The sequence below is a fragment of the Cherax quadricarinatus genome, chromosome 6, assembly GCF_038502225.1.
Source record: "Cherax quadricarinatus isolate ZL_2023a chromosome 6, ASM3850222v1, whole genome shotgun sequence".
Taxonomy (NCBI): domain Eukaryota; kingdom Metazoa; phylum Arthropoda; class Malacostraca; order Decapoda; family Parastacidae; genus Cherax; species Cherax quadricarinatus.
In genome coordinates, this window is record NC_091297.1 from 53,304,514 (window position 1) to 53,317,937 (window position 13,424).

General features: G+C 44.2%; 1 pseudogene; it reads left to right on the forward strand.

The window, feature by feature from the left end:
• The first annotated feature begins 2,708 nt into the window (after nt 1–2,708).
• Nucleotides 2,709–13,424, forward strand: part of LOC128694491 (uncharacterized) — a 39,703-nt pseudogene continuing 28,987 nt past the window's right edge.

Here is a 13,424-nt window from a genome sequence, read left to right on the forward strand (position 1 = left end):
CTTGAAAAAATCTCATCAGGACCCGGCGACTTATTTTGCTTCAGTCTGTCTATTTGTTTCATAATCATTTCACTAGTGACTGTGAAGTTACATAATTTATCTTCTTCAGGTCCACTATGAAAAATTAATTACTGGAATATTGTCAGTGTCTTCCTGTGTAAAAACCGAGAGAAAATAATTATTTAAAATCGAGCACATTTCATTCTCTTTATCAGTAAGATGCCCATAATTATTTTTAAGGGGACCTATCTTAGCTCTAACTTTCGTTCTATAGACCTGGAAAAACTTTTTGGGTTAGTTTTCGAATCCCTAGCAACTTTAATTTCCTAGTCCCTTTTAGCTTTTCTTATCCCCTTTTTAATGTCCCTCTTAGTGTCAATATACTGATTCATAAGATGACCCTCACCTCTTTTGATAGGCCTATAAATTCTTTTCTTATGCCCTAGTAGATATTTCAGCCTATTATTCATCCATTTTAGGTCATTTATATTTGATCTAATTTCTTTATACGGGATAAACGTTCTTTGAGCAGCATGTATGGTGTTCAGAAAACTGCCATACTGATAGCTCTCTTCGTTACCCCAGTCAACAGATGATAAGTGTTCTCTAACCCCATTGTAATCTGCTAAGCAAAAATCTGGAACTGTTACTGAGTTGTCCCTACTATCATACTTCCATTCTATGCTAAAGGTGATTTGTGATCGCTTGTACCGAGTTCCTCATTAATTTCTAAATTATTAACAAGGGTTTCCTTGTTCGCCAGAACCAAATCAAGAAGGTTATTTCCCCTTGTAGGTTCTGTCACAAACTGCTTCAAAAAACATTCCTGAACTACTTCTAAGAAGTCATTTGATTCTAAATTCCCAGTCAAGAGATTCCAATCACTGTGACTAAAGTTAAAGTCTCCTAGAAGTACTACATTATCGTGCCTTGTGGCCTTAACAATTTCCTCCCACAGTAATTTCCCTTGGTCCCTATCTAAGTTTGGGGGACGGTACATCACTCCTAGAATCAATTTTTATGCCCCTCTGAAAATTCTATCCAGACAGACTCTGTATGTGTTACTTCAGACTTAATACCCGTTTTTATGCAACAGTTCAAGTGATCTCGGACTTATAGTGCCACCCCACCCCCCTTACCGATATTTTTATCTACTTGGAACAATTTAAAACCCTGAATGTGACATTCCGAAGGCATGTCCCGACTTTTGGAATTAAACCATGTCTCAGTGATTGCAAATACATCAGTGTTACCTGCACTAGCAACTAATCTCAACTCATCCATCTTATTCCTAGCACTACGGCTATTATCATAATATAATTTTAAAGACCCTTCTTTCTCTTGACCCTTTCTGCTCATATCTGTTTTTTCACTAAACCTATTACTGCCCTTGTCACCTAGTGCCATTGGCTTTCCAATATCCACCTCATTCTCCCTATTACTAGTTCCCCTAGAACTCAAAGTATTACTACACTGGGACTTCACTGTATTCTCGCCAAAACCCATACCACTATCTATTCCTAGTTTAAAGACCTAACAGCTCCCGCCACTGCCGTTGCCAGTGCCCCCACCCCAGACCTAGATAAGTGAACCCCATCCCTGGCATACATGTCATTTCTGCCATAGAAGAGGTCCCAGTTGTCAATGAATGTTACCGCATTTTCCTTATAGTATTTGTCCAGCCAGCAATTGACACCAATTTCCCTGGACAACCATTCATTTCCAACTCCTCTCCTTGACAAAATACCACATATGACAGGGCTTCCACCCTTCTTCCTAATTATCTCTATTGCTGAACTATACCTGCTAATCAGGTCCTCACTCCTACGTCTGCCAACATCGTTGCCTCCCGCACTGAGGCAGATAATAGGATTGCTCCCATTACCTTTCATGATGTTGTCCAGACGGCTAACAATATCCCCCATCCCAGCCCCAGGAAAACATACCCTGTGCCTCCTCTTCCTGTCCCTAAGACAAAAGACCCTATCCGTAAACTTAACCTGACTGTCTCCAACTAAAACAATGTTCTTACCTTCATTTGTGGAATTTGTCGTGACGTTCTTGATGGTCTTCACTGGGGTATCAAGGGATGTCTCACTCACGTCTGTCAATGCTCCCTTGGTGTTCGTTGTGAAGTTCCCAGTAGACAACCCACATTCGTCTGGTAACACAGAAGATGGGTTGGAAGTCTCCACAGCAATCTTCTGGATCTTCGTTGTTTCCGCCACTCCTACAGACTTTTTGATTTTTAGCTTTGTTCCGTTTTGGCCGGCCACTGACCAGGTTCCTCTCTTGACCTGAGGTCTCACAACAGGAGGATTACTTCGAATCCTTTTGTTTTCCTCCGTCAGTCGCCGTATCTCAAGCTTAGCAACCCTAAGCTCCTCTTTCAGCTGCTGGTACAGTTGCTCAAGACAGGACATCTAGTGCAGATTCACGGAGATCACACTGGACAGAACTTCACAGAGCTAAGTACATGTCACCACTCAGTGTGATGAGTGGTGACAAGTACACACTGCATAACACAAAGTTCCTTTGTTATGTATAACATTGACTAGTACACACTGCAGAACATTGAGAAGCACACACTGCAGAATATTGACAAGTACACACTGCAGAACATTGACAAGTACTCACTGCAGAACAGTGACAAGAACACACTGCAGAACATTGACAAGTACTCACTGCAGAACAGTGACAAGTACACAATGCAGAACACAAAGTTCCTTTGTTATGTATAACATTGGCTAGTACACACTGCAGAACACTGACAAGTACACACTGCAGAACATTGACAAGAGCACACTGCAGAACATTGACAAGTACTCACTGCAGAACAGTGACAAGTACACAATGCAGAACTCAAAGTTCCTTTGTTATATAGAACATTGTCAAGTACACACTGCAGAACATTGACAAGTATACACTGCAGAACATTGACACGTACACACTGCAGAACATTGACAAGTACACACTGCAGAACTTTGACAAGAACACACTGCAGAACATTGACACGTACACACTGCAGAACATTGTCAAGTACACACTGCAGAACATTGACAAGAACACACTGCAGAACATTGACAAGAACACACTGCAGAACATTGACAAGAACACACTGCAGAACACTGACAACTACTCACTGCAGAACAGTGACAAGTACACAATGCAGAACGCAAAGTTCCTTTGTTATATAGAACATTGTCAAGTACACACTACAGAACATTGACAAGTACTCACTGCAGAACATTGACAAGTACACACTGCAGAACATTGACAAGTACACACTGCAGAACACAAAGTTCCTTTGTTATGCAGAACATTGACAAGTACACACTGCAGAACATTGTCAAGTACACACTGCAGAACATTGTCAAGTACACACTGCAGAACATTGACAAGTACACACTGCAGAACATTGACAAGTACACACTGCAGAACACAAAGTTCCTTTGTTATGCAGAACATTGACAAGTACACACTGCAGAACACAAGGTTCCTTTGTTATGCAGAACATTGACAAGTACACACTGCAGAACACAAGGTTCCTTTGTTATGCAGAACATTGACAAGTACACTCTGCAGAACACAAGGTTCCTTTGTTATGCAGAACATTGACAAGTACACACTGCAGAACACAAGGTTCCTTTGTTATGCAGAACATTGACAAGTACACTCTGCAGAACACAAGGTTCCTTTGTTATGCAGAACATTGACAAGTACACTCTGCAGAACACAAGGTTCCTTTGTTATGCAGAACATTGACAAGTACACTCTGCAGAACACAAGGTTCCTTTGTTATGCAGAACATTGACAAGTACACTCTGCAGAACACAAGGTTCCTTTGTTATGCAGAACATTGACAAGTACACTCTGCAGAACACAAGGTTCCTTTGTTATGCAGAACATTGACAAGTACACTCTGCAGAACACAAGGTTCCTTTGTTATGCAGAACATTGACAAGTACACTCTGCAGAACACAAGGTTCCTTTGTTATGCAGAACATTTCAGGCAGCATTAAAATAAACTCAAAATTCCTTGACCGTGATACCAATATAGTAGTTTACTACAATGTTACCTGGAGTTTACCTGGAGAGAGTTCCGGGGGTCAACGCCCCCGCGGCCCGGTCTGTGACCAGGCCTCCTGGTGGATCAGAGCCTGATCAACCAGGCTGTTACTGCTGGCTGCACGCAAGCCAACGTACGAGCCACAGCCCGGCTGGTCAGGTACCGACTTTAGGTGCTTGTCCAGTGCCAGCTTGAAGACTGCCAGGGGTCTGTTGGTAATCCCCCTTATGTGTGCTGGGAGGCAGTTGAACACTCCTGCTTTTCATTGGGGGTATGTTGCATCGTCTGCCAAGTCTTTTGCTTTCGTTGTGAGTGATTTTTGTGTGCAAGTTCGGTACTAGTCCCTCTAGGATTTTCCAGGTGTATATAATCATGTATCTCTCCCGCCTGCGTTCCAGGGAGTACAGGTTCAGGAACCTCAAGCGCTCCCAGTAATTGAGGTGTTTTATCTCCGTTATGCGCGCCGTGAAGGTTCTCTGTACATTTTCTAGGTCAGCAATTTCACCTGCCTTGAAAGATGCTGTTAGTGTGCAGCAATATTCCAGCCTAGATAGAACAAGCGACCTAAAGAGTGTCATCATGGGCTTGGCATCCCTAGTTTTGAAGGTTCTCATTATCCATCCTGTCATTTTTCTAGCAGCTGCAATTGATATAATGTTATGGTCCATGAAGGTGAGATCCTCCGACATGATCACTCCCAGGTCTTTGACGTTTGTTTTTCGCTATATTTTGTGGCCGGAATTGGTTTTGTACTCTGATGAAGTTTTAATTTCCTCGTGTCTAGCATGTCGGAGTAATTGAAATTTCTCATCGTTGAACTTCATATTGTTTTCTGCAGCCCACTGAAAGATTTGGTTGATGTCTGCCTGGAACCTTGCAGTGTCTGCAATGGAAGACACTGTCATGCAGATTCGGGTGTCATCTGCAAAGGAAAACACGGTGCTGTGGCTGACATCCTTGTCTATGTTAGATATGAGGATGAGAAACAAGATGGGAGCGAGTACTGTGCCTTGCGGAACAGAGCTTTTCACCGTAGCTGCCTCGGACTTTACTCTGTTGACTACTACTCTTTGTGTTCTGTTTGTGAGGAAATTATAGATCCATCTACCAACTTTTCCTGTTATTCCTTTAGCACGCATTTTGTGCGCTATTACGCCATGGTCACACTTGTCGAAGGCTTTTGCAAAGTCTGTATATATTACATCTGCATTCTTTTTGTCTTCTAGTGCATCTAGGACCTTGTCGTAGTGATCCAATAGTTTAGATAGACAGGAGCGACCTGCTCTAAACCCATGTTGCCCTGGGTTGTGTAATTGATGGATTTCTAGATGGGTGGTGATCTTGCTTCTTAGGACCCTTTCAAAGATTTTTAAATGTGGGATGTTAGTGCTATCGGTCTGTAGTTCTTTGCTGTTGCTTTACTGCCCCCTTTGTGGAGTGGGGCTATGTCTGTTGTTTTTAGTAACTGTGGGACGTCCCCCGTGTCCATGCTCCCTCTCCATAGGATGGTAAAAGCTCGTGATAGGGGCTTCTTGCAGTTCTTGATGAACACTTTGTTTATATTAGACATTTTTTTTATTTAAACACCGTGACAATTGATATGAGAATTATGATATTTTAAGATGTTGCGTAATAATTTGGTAGAACATTTGCATCAGGGAATACCGAGGTGCAAGACAGAGTTAATACATGTTTTGCAACATTGTTGATAGTGTCAACATAAGCATGAATGTTAATATAACTTGGATCAACAGGGTTACTAGTGATGCATCAGGCTTAAACATAATCATGAGTCATGATAGCGGCTTTGAAGGGGCTTGAGCTAGAGTTTGCCACATTGTCGCTGGTGGGAGATTCATCTATACAAAACTTGCGTTTGTAGTCACAGTGATGGCCCATGCTAACCTACCTATTATGTAAAAACATACATAGGATGAATCTTATTGAAGCCAGCTGGCACAGCGGCTTACTCACTGGCCTGGAGTTTTACGACTCACTCGCCATGGGTTCAAGCCCCACCCGTTCCCTGGTTTGTTTGCAGTCAAGGGTGTATACCTAATGTAGCTGCTGAACAATCGTCAGGATCCATTAAGTTCAGTTTACCCAAACAAAATATTTAATTAAATCCTACATTTACAAAGCACTTGTCCAGCTAGTTCTTAAATGACTGTAATATCTTCGCCCTCACAATTTTAACGACAATTGATTCCATTCTACTATAATTTTGCTTATAAAAATCACATACATTCGTGTTGTTTCTTCTACCTCTTAGTTTCATTCTAATGTTTGGAGTTATGGACTCATTTAGATCGTCAAATAATTCTTCGCGTTTCAGTATTTCAAAATGCTTTAGAATTTTGAAAGTTTTAATGAGATCACCCCCCCCCCCACCGTCCCTCACAGGCTCCTTTTCCTATAAGAAAAATTTGAAGCATTCTATGGTGTTTCTTTCTGTGGCTTTCTGTTTAGTAACAGTACGAGCAGCACCTCAGTATCCTCGTCCTCAAAGTAACCTGGAGACCAAACCTGGACGGCATACCTGGAGGTTACCTGGAGGTTGTTCCGGGGATCAACGCCCCCGCGGCCGGGTCCATGACCAGGCCTCCCGATGGATCAGGGCCTGATCAGCTAGGCTGTTACTGCTGGCCACACGCAGTCCAACGTACGAGCCACAGCCCGGCTGATCCGGCACTGACTTTAGGTATCTGTCCAGCTCTCTCTTGAAGGCAGCCAGGGGTTTATTCTCAATTCCCCTAATGCTTGATGGGAGGCTGTTGAACAGTCTTGGGCCCCGGACACTTACGGTGTTTTCCCTTAGTGTACCAATGGCGCCTGCCCAGTCTTTTACTTTCGTAGGGAGTGATTTCTGTGTGCAGATTTGGGACCATTCCTTCCAAGATTTTCCAAGTGTAGATTATGATATATCTCTCCCTCCTGCGTTCCAACGAGTACAAGTCAAGTGCATATTCAAGGGCATATTCAAGGGCATATTCAAGGGCATATTTAAAAAGCGGTCTAGTAAGCGTAGTAAAGAGTCAGACAGCGTACCAAGTGCTCTTTATGCTCGAAATTTCTAGCTTTGACATCTAGCATTCCCTCAGTGTTGTTTGGTATTTATGGAGGTCGTTGTTGTTGATGATCACACCAGAGTGGACGTCCTCTCCTGTATCAGTGTGTCTTGCCTAACATTTTGTTTTCTTCTTTGAGAATGTTACAGCCATAATGCATAACTCTGAAACTTTCACCATTAAAAATTATCTTACACGTCTCTGATCTATCTAGATAATAATAATAATAATAATAATAATAATAATAATAATAATAATAATAATAATAATAATAATAATAATAATATTCATTTCTGGATCACACTCAAACAATCTGCTTGGAATGCTGCACGCTTTCTCAATTTTGAGAGAGAGAGAGAGAGAGAGAGAGAGAGAGAGAGAGAGAGAGAGAGAGAGAGAGAGAGAGAGAGAGAGAGAGAGAGAGAGAGAGAGAGAGAGGGCAATGGGGCGGCCATTACTCGGTGTTAAATACACTTTAACAGAAACCTGGCAGCTGGAAGAATGGACTCCAATAGACGGAGCTCTGCCCAGGGTCACCCTGACTCCACCTCTGCCAAGACAGCGAGAGACTGGATAGGAAGATACTGGACAGTAAGAGACTAGATAGCAAGAGACTGGACAACAAGAGAGTGGACAACAAGAGAGTGGACAAGAGACTGGACAGCAAGAGACTGGACAGCAAGAGACAGTGGCTACCAGGCATCAACCAATAACTGGCCTCACTAAACCATTTCGCTGCCAGACTGACAATTGAGGAACCAAGACGTCAACTTGCTGGGATTACTGCAACAGCGTCTTAAGACTGCAATGAAGAAATAATACAGCTATTATTGCTGCTATGTTTCGCTCAGTGTACAGATATATTATGCTCTTATTATTGCTGCTATGTTTCGCTCAGTGTACAGATATATTATGCTCTTATTATTGCTGCTATGTTTCGCTCAGTGTACAGATATATTATGCTCTTACAGTGATTGTTGCTCTTACAGTGATTGTTGCTCTTACAGTGATTGTTGCTTTTACAGTGATTGTTGCTCTTACAGTGATTGTTGCTCTTACAGTGATTGTTGCTCTTACAGTGATTGTTGCTCTTACAGTGATTGTTGCTCTTACAGTGATTGTTGCTCTTACAGTGATTGTCACCAGTCGCTATATGTTGCTCTTACAGTGACTGTCACCAGTCACTAGGTGACACTCTTACAGTGTGTGTGTCACCAGTCACTAGATGACGCTCTTACAGTGTGTGTGTCACCAGTCACTAGATGACGCTCTTACAGTGTGTGTGTCACCAGTCACTAGATGACGCTCTTACAGTGTGTGTGTCACCAGTCACTAGATGACGCTCTTACAGTGTGTGTGTCACCAGTCACTAGATGACGCTCTTACAGTGTGTGTGTCACCAGTCACTAGATGACGCTCTTACAGTGTGTGTGTCACCAGTTACTGAATGATGCTCTTACAATGTGTGTCATTAATCCGGATGAGTTCAAATCAAGCTGTGTTTAGTAGCTCCAGTGAACATTGATTGTATCTTTGACCAGGTTTGGCAAGGGTGCCTCTCAGCTACACTACAAGCAATAGGAATCACTGATATCACTAGGAAGCATGACTCTCACTATTAGTCATTAGCTCCGGAGTTCTAATGAGTGAATACCAATAATGTTGAACTCTTAGAGTTGTTCTTGATGGATCCCAGAGTGATGTCACTGGCAGTGTACCAGAAGTTAGTGGCAGTGTACCTGATGTTAGTGGCAGTGTACCTGAATTTAGTGGCAGTGTACCTGAAGATAATGGCAGTGTACTTGAATTCAGTGGAAGTGTACCTAAAGTTACTGGCAGTGTACCTTTGAGTGGAAGTGTACCAGATGTTAGAGGTAGTTTCCCTGAAGTTAGTGACAGTGTACCTGGAAGGCACTGGTAATGTACCTGGAATGTAGTGACATTATGTCTGGAAGGTAATGACAGTGTATCTAGAAGGTAGTGACAGTGTATCTGGAAGGTAGTGACACACTATCTGAAATGTAGTGGCAGTGTACCTAGAACTGAGTGACACTATACCTGGAAGGTAGTGGCATTGTACCTGTAAGTGAGTGGCACTATACCTGGAAGGTAGTGGAACTATTCCTGGAAGGTAGTGGCAGCGTACCTGGAAGGTAGTGGCAGTGCACCTGGAAGGTACTGGCAGTGTACCTGGAAAGTAGTGGCCGTGTACCTGGAAGGTAGTGTTAGTGTACCTAGAAGGTAGTGGCAGGGTACCTGGAAGGTAGTGGCAGTGTACCTGGAAGGTAGCGCCAGTGTACCTGGAAGGTAGTGGCAGTGTACCTGGAAGGTAGTGGGAGTGTAAATGGAAGGTTGTACAAGTGTATCTGAAGGTACTGGCAGTGTACCTGGAAGGTACTGGTAATGTACCTGGAAGGTAGTGACATTGAGTATGGAAGGTAGTGGCGGTGTACCTGGAAGGAAGTGGTAGTGTACTGTAAGGTAATGACAGTGAGCCTTAAAGATAGTGGCAGTGTATCTAAAAGGTAGTGACAATGCAACTGGAAAGTAGTGACAGTGTATCTGAAAGGTAGTGGCGGTACACCTGGAAGGTAGTGGCAGTGTGCCTGAAGGGTAGTGACAGTGAACCTGGAAGGTAGTAGCAATGTATCTCGAAGATAGTGACAGTGTAAATGGAAGGTAGTGACAGTGTATCTGGAAGGTAGTGAAAGTGTATCTGGACAATAGTGAGAGTGTACCTTGAAGGTAGTGACAGTGTAGTTGGAAGGTAGTGACAGTGTGTCTGGAAGGCAGTGACAGTGCATCAGGAAGGTAGTGACAGTGCATCAGGAAGGTAGTGACAGTGCATCAGGAAGGTAGTGACAGTGCATCAGGAAGGTAGTGACAGTGCATCAGGAAGGTAGTGACAGTGCATCAGGAAGGTAGTGACAGTGCATCAGGAAGGTAGTGACAGTGCATCAGGAAGGTAGTGACAGTGCATCAGGAAGGTAGTGACAGTGCATCAGGAAGGTAGTGACAGTGCATCAGGAAGGTAGTGACAGTGCATCAGGAAGGTAGTGACAGTGCATCAGGAAGATAGTGACAGTGCATCAGGAAGGTAGTGACAGTGCATCAGGAAGGTAGTGACAGTGCATCAGGAAGGTAGTGACAGTGCATCAGGAAGGTAGTGACAGTGCATCAGGAAGGTAGTGACAGTGCATCAGGAAGGTAGTGACAGTGCATCAGGAAGGTAGTGACAGTGTATTTGGATGGTAGTGATAGTGAATCTGGAAGGTAGTGACAGTGCATCAGGAAGGTAGTGACAGTGCATCAGGAAGGTAGTGACAGTGCATCAGGAAGGTAGTGACAGTGTATTTGGAAGGTAGTGACAGTGCATCAGGAAGGTAGTGACAGTGCATCAGGAAGGTAGTGACAGTGCATCAGGAAGGTAGTGACAGTGCATCAGGAAGGTAGTGACAGTGCATCAGGAAGGTAGTGACAGTGCATCAGGAAGGTAGTGACAGTGCATCAGGAAGGTAGTGACAGTGCATCAGGAAGGTAGTGACAGTGCATCAGGAAGGTAGTGACAGTGCATCAGGAAGGTAGTGACAGTGCATCAGGAAGGTAGTGACAGTGCATCAGGAAGGTAGTGACAGTGCATCAGGAAGGTAGTGACAGTGCATCAGGAAGGTAGTGACAGTGCATCAGGAAGGTAGTGACAGTGTATTTGGAAGGTAGTGACAGTGCATCAGGAAGGTAGTGACAGTGCATCAGGAAGGTAGTGACAGTGCATCAGGAAGGTAGTGACAGTGCATCAGGAAGGTAGTGACAGTGCATCAGGAAGGTAGTGACAGTGCATCAGGAAGGTAGTGACAGTGCATCAGGAAGGTAGTGACAGTGCATCAGGAAGGTAGTGACAGTGCATCAGGAAGGTAGTGACAGTGTATTTGGAAGGTAGTGACAGTGCATCAGGAAGGTAGTGACAGTGCATCAGGAAGGTAGTGACAGTGCATCAGGAAGGTAGTGACAGTGCATCAGGAAGGTAGTGACAGTGCATCAGGAAGGTAGTGACAGTGCATCAGGAAGGTAGTGACAGTGCATCAGGAAGGTAGTGACAGTGCATCAGGAAGGTAGTGACAGTGCATCAGGAAGGTAGTGACAGTGTATTTGGAAGGTAGTGACAGTGCATCAGGAAGGTAGTGACAGTGCATCAGGAAGGTAGTGACAGTGCATCAGGAAGGTAGTGACAGTGCATCAGGAAGGTAGTGACAGTGCATCAGGAAGGTAGTGACAGTGTATTTGGAAGGTAGTGACAGTGCATCAGGAAGGTAGTGACAGTGCATCAGGAAGGTAGTGACAGTGCATCAGGAAGGTAGTGACAGTGCATCAGGAAGGTAGTGACAGTGCATCAGGAAGGTAGTGACAGTGCATCAGGAAGGTAGTGACAGTGCATCAGGAAGGTAGTGACAGTGTATTTGGAAGGTAGTGACAGTGCATCAGGAAGGTAGTGACAGTGCATCAGGAAGGTAGTGACAGTGCATCAGGAAGGTAGTGACAGTGCATCAGGAAGGTAGTGACAGTGCATCAGGAAGGTAGTGACAGTGCATCAGGAAGGTAGTGACAGTGCATCAGGAAGGTAGTGACAGTGCATCAGGAAGGTAGTGACAGTGCATCAGGAAGGTAGTGACAGTGCATCAGGAAGGTAGTGACAGTGCATCAGGAAGGTAGTGACAGTGCATCAGGAAGGTAGTGACAGTGTATTTGGAAGGTAGTGACAGTGCATCAGGAAGGTAGTGACAGTGCATCAGGAAGGTAGTGACAGTGCATCAGGAAGGTAGTGACAGTGCATCAGGAAGGTAGTGACAGTGTATTTGGAAGGTAGTGACAGTATAACTGTATGTAGTGACATTGTGTTTGGAATTCAATGATAGTGTATATGGAGGGTCGAGACAGTGTATCTGGAAGGTAGTGACAGTGTATCTGGAAGGTAGTGACAGTGTATTTGGAAGGTAGTGATAGTGTATCTGGAAGGTAGTGACAGTATAACTGTATGTAGTGACAGTGTATCTGGAATGTAGTGACAGTGCATCTGGAAGGTAGTAACAGTGCAAGTAAAGGGTAGTGGCAGTGCGTGTGGCAGTTAGTGACAGTGCATCTGGAAGGTAGTGATAGTGTAATTGGAAGGTAGTGATAGTGTATCTGGAAGGTAGTGACAGTATAACTGTATGTAGTGACAGTGTATCTGGAATGTAGTGACAGTGCATCTGGAAGGTAGTAACAGTGCAAGTAAAGGGTAGTGGCAGTGCGTGTGGCAGTTAGTGACAGTGCATCTGGAAGGTAGTGACAGTGCATCTGGAAGGTAGTGGCAGTGCATCTGGAAGGCAGTGACAATGCATCTGGAAGGTAGTGACAGTGCAACTGGAAGGTAGTGACAGTGCATCTGGAAGGTAGTGGCAGTGCAACTGGAAGGTAGTGACAGTGCATCTGGAAGGTAGTGGCAGTGCATCTGGAAGGTAGTGACAGTGCATCTGGAAGGTAGTGACAGTGCATCTGGAACGTAGTGACAGTGCAACTGGAAGGTAGTGACAGTGCATCTGGAAGGTAGTGGCAGTGCATCTGGAAGCTAATGTCAGTGTATCTTGAAGGTAGTGACAGTGCATCTGTAAGGTACTGGCAGTGTATCTGGAAGGTACTGGCAGTGTATCTGGAAGGTACTGGCAGTGTATCTGTAAGGTACTGGCAGTGTATCTGGAAGGTACTGGCAGTGTATCTGGAAGGTACTGGCAGTGTATCTGGAAGGTACTGGCAGTGTATCTGTAAGGTACTGGCAGTGTATCTGGAAGGTACTGACAGTGTATCTGGAAGGTACTGACAGTGTATCTGGAAGGTACTGACAGTGTATCTGGAAGGTACTGACAGTGTATCTGGAAGGTACTGGCAGTGTATCTGGAAGGTACTGGCAGTGTATCTGGAAGGTACTGGCAGTGTATCTGGAAGGTACTGACAGTGTATCTGGAAGGTACTGACAGTGTATCTGGAAGGTACTGACAGTGTATCTGGAAGGTACTGACAGTGTATCTGGAAGGTACTGACAGTGTATCTGGAAGGTACTGACAGTGTATCTGGAAGGTACTGACAGTGTATCTGGAAGGTACTGACAGTGTATCTGGAAGGTACTGACAGTGTATCTGGAAGGTACTGACAGTGTATCTGGAAGGTAGTGACAGTGTATCTGTAAGGTAGTGACAGTGTATCTGGAAGGTAGTGTGCTACTTAGTTCCTCATGTAATGTTTATTTTAACACTCAC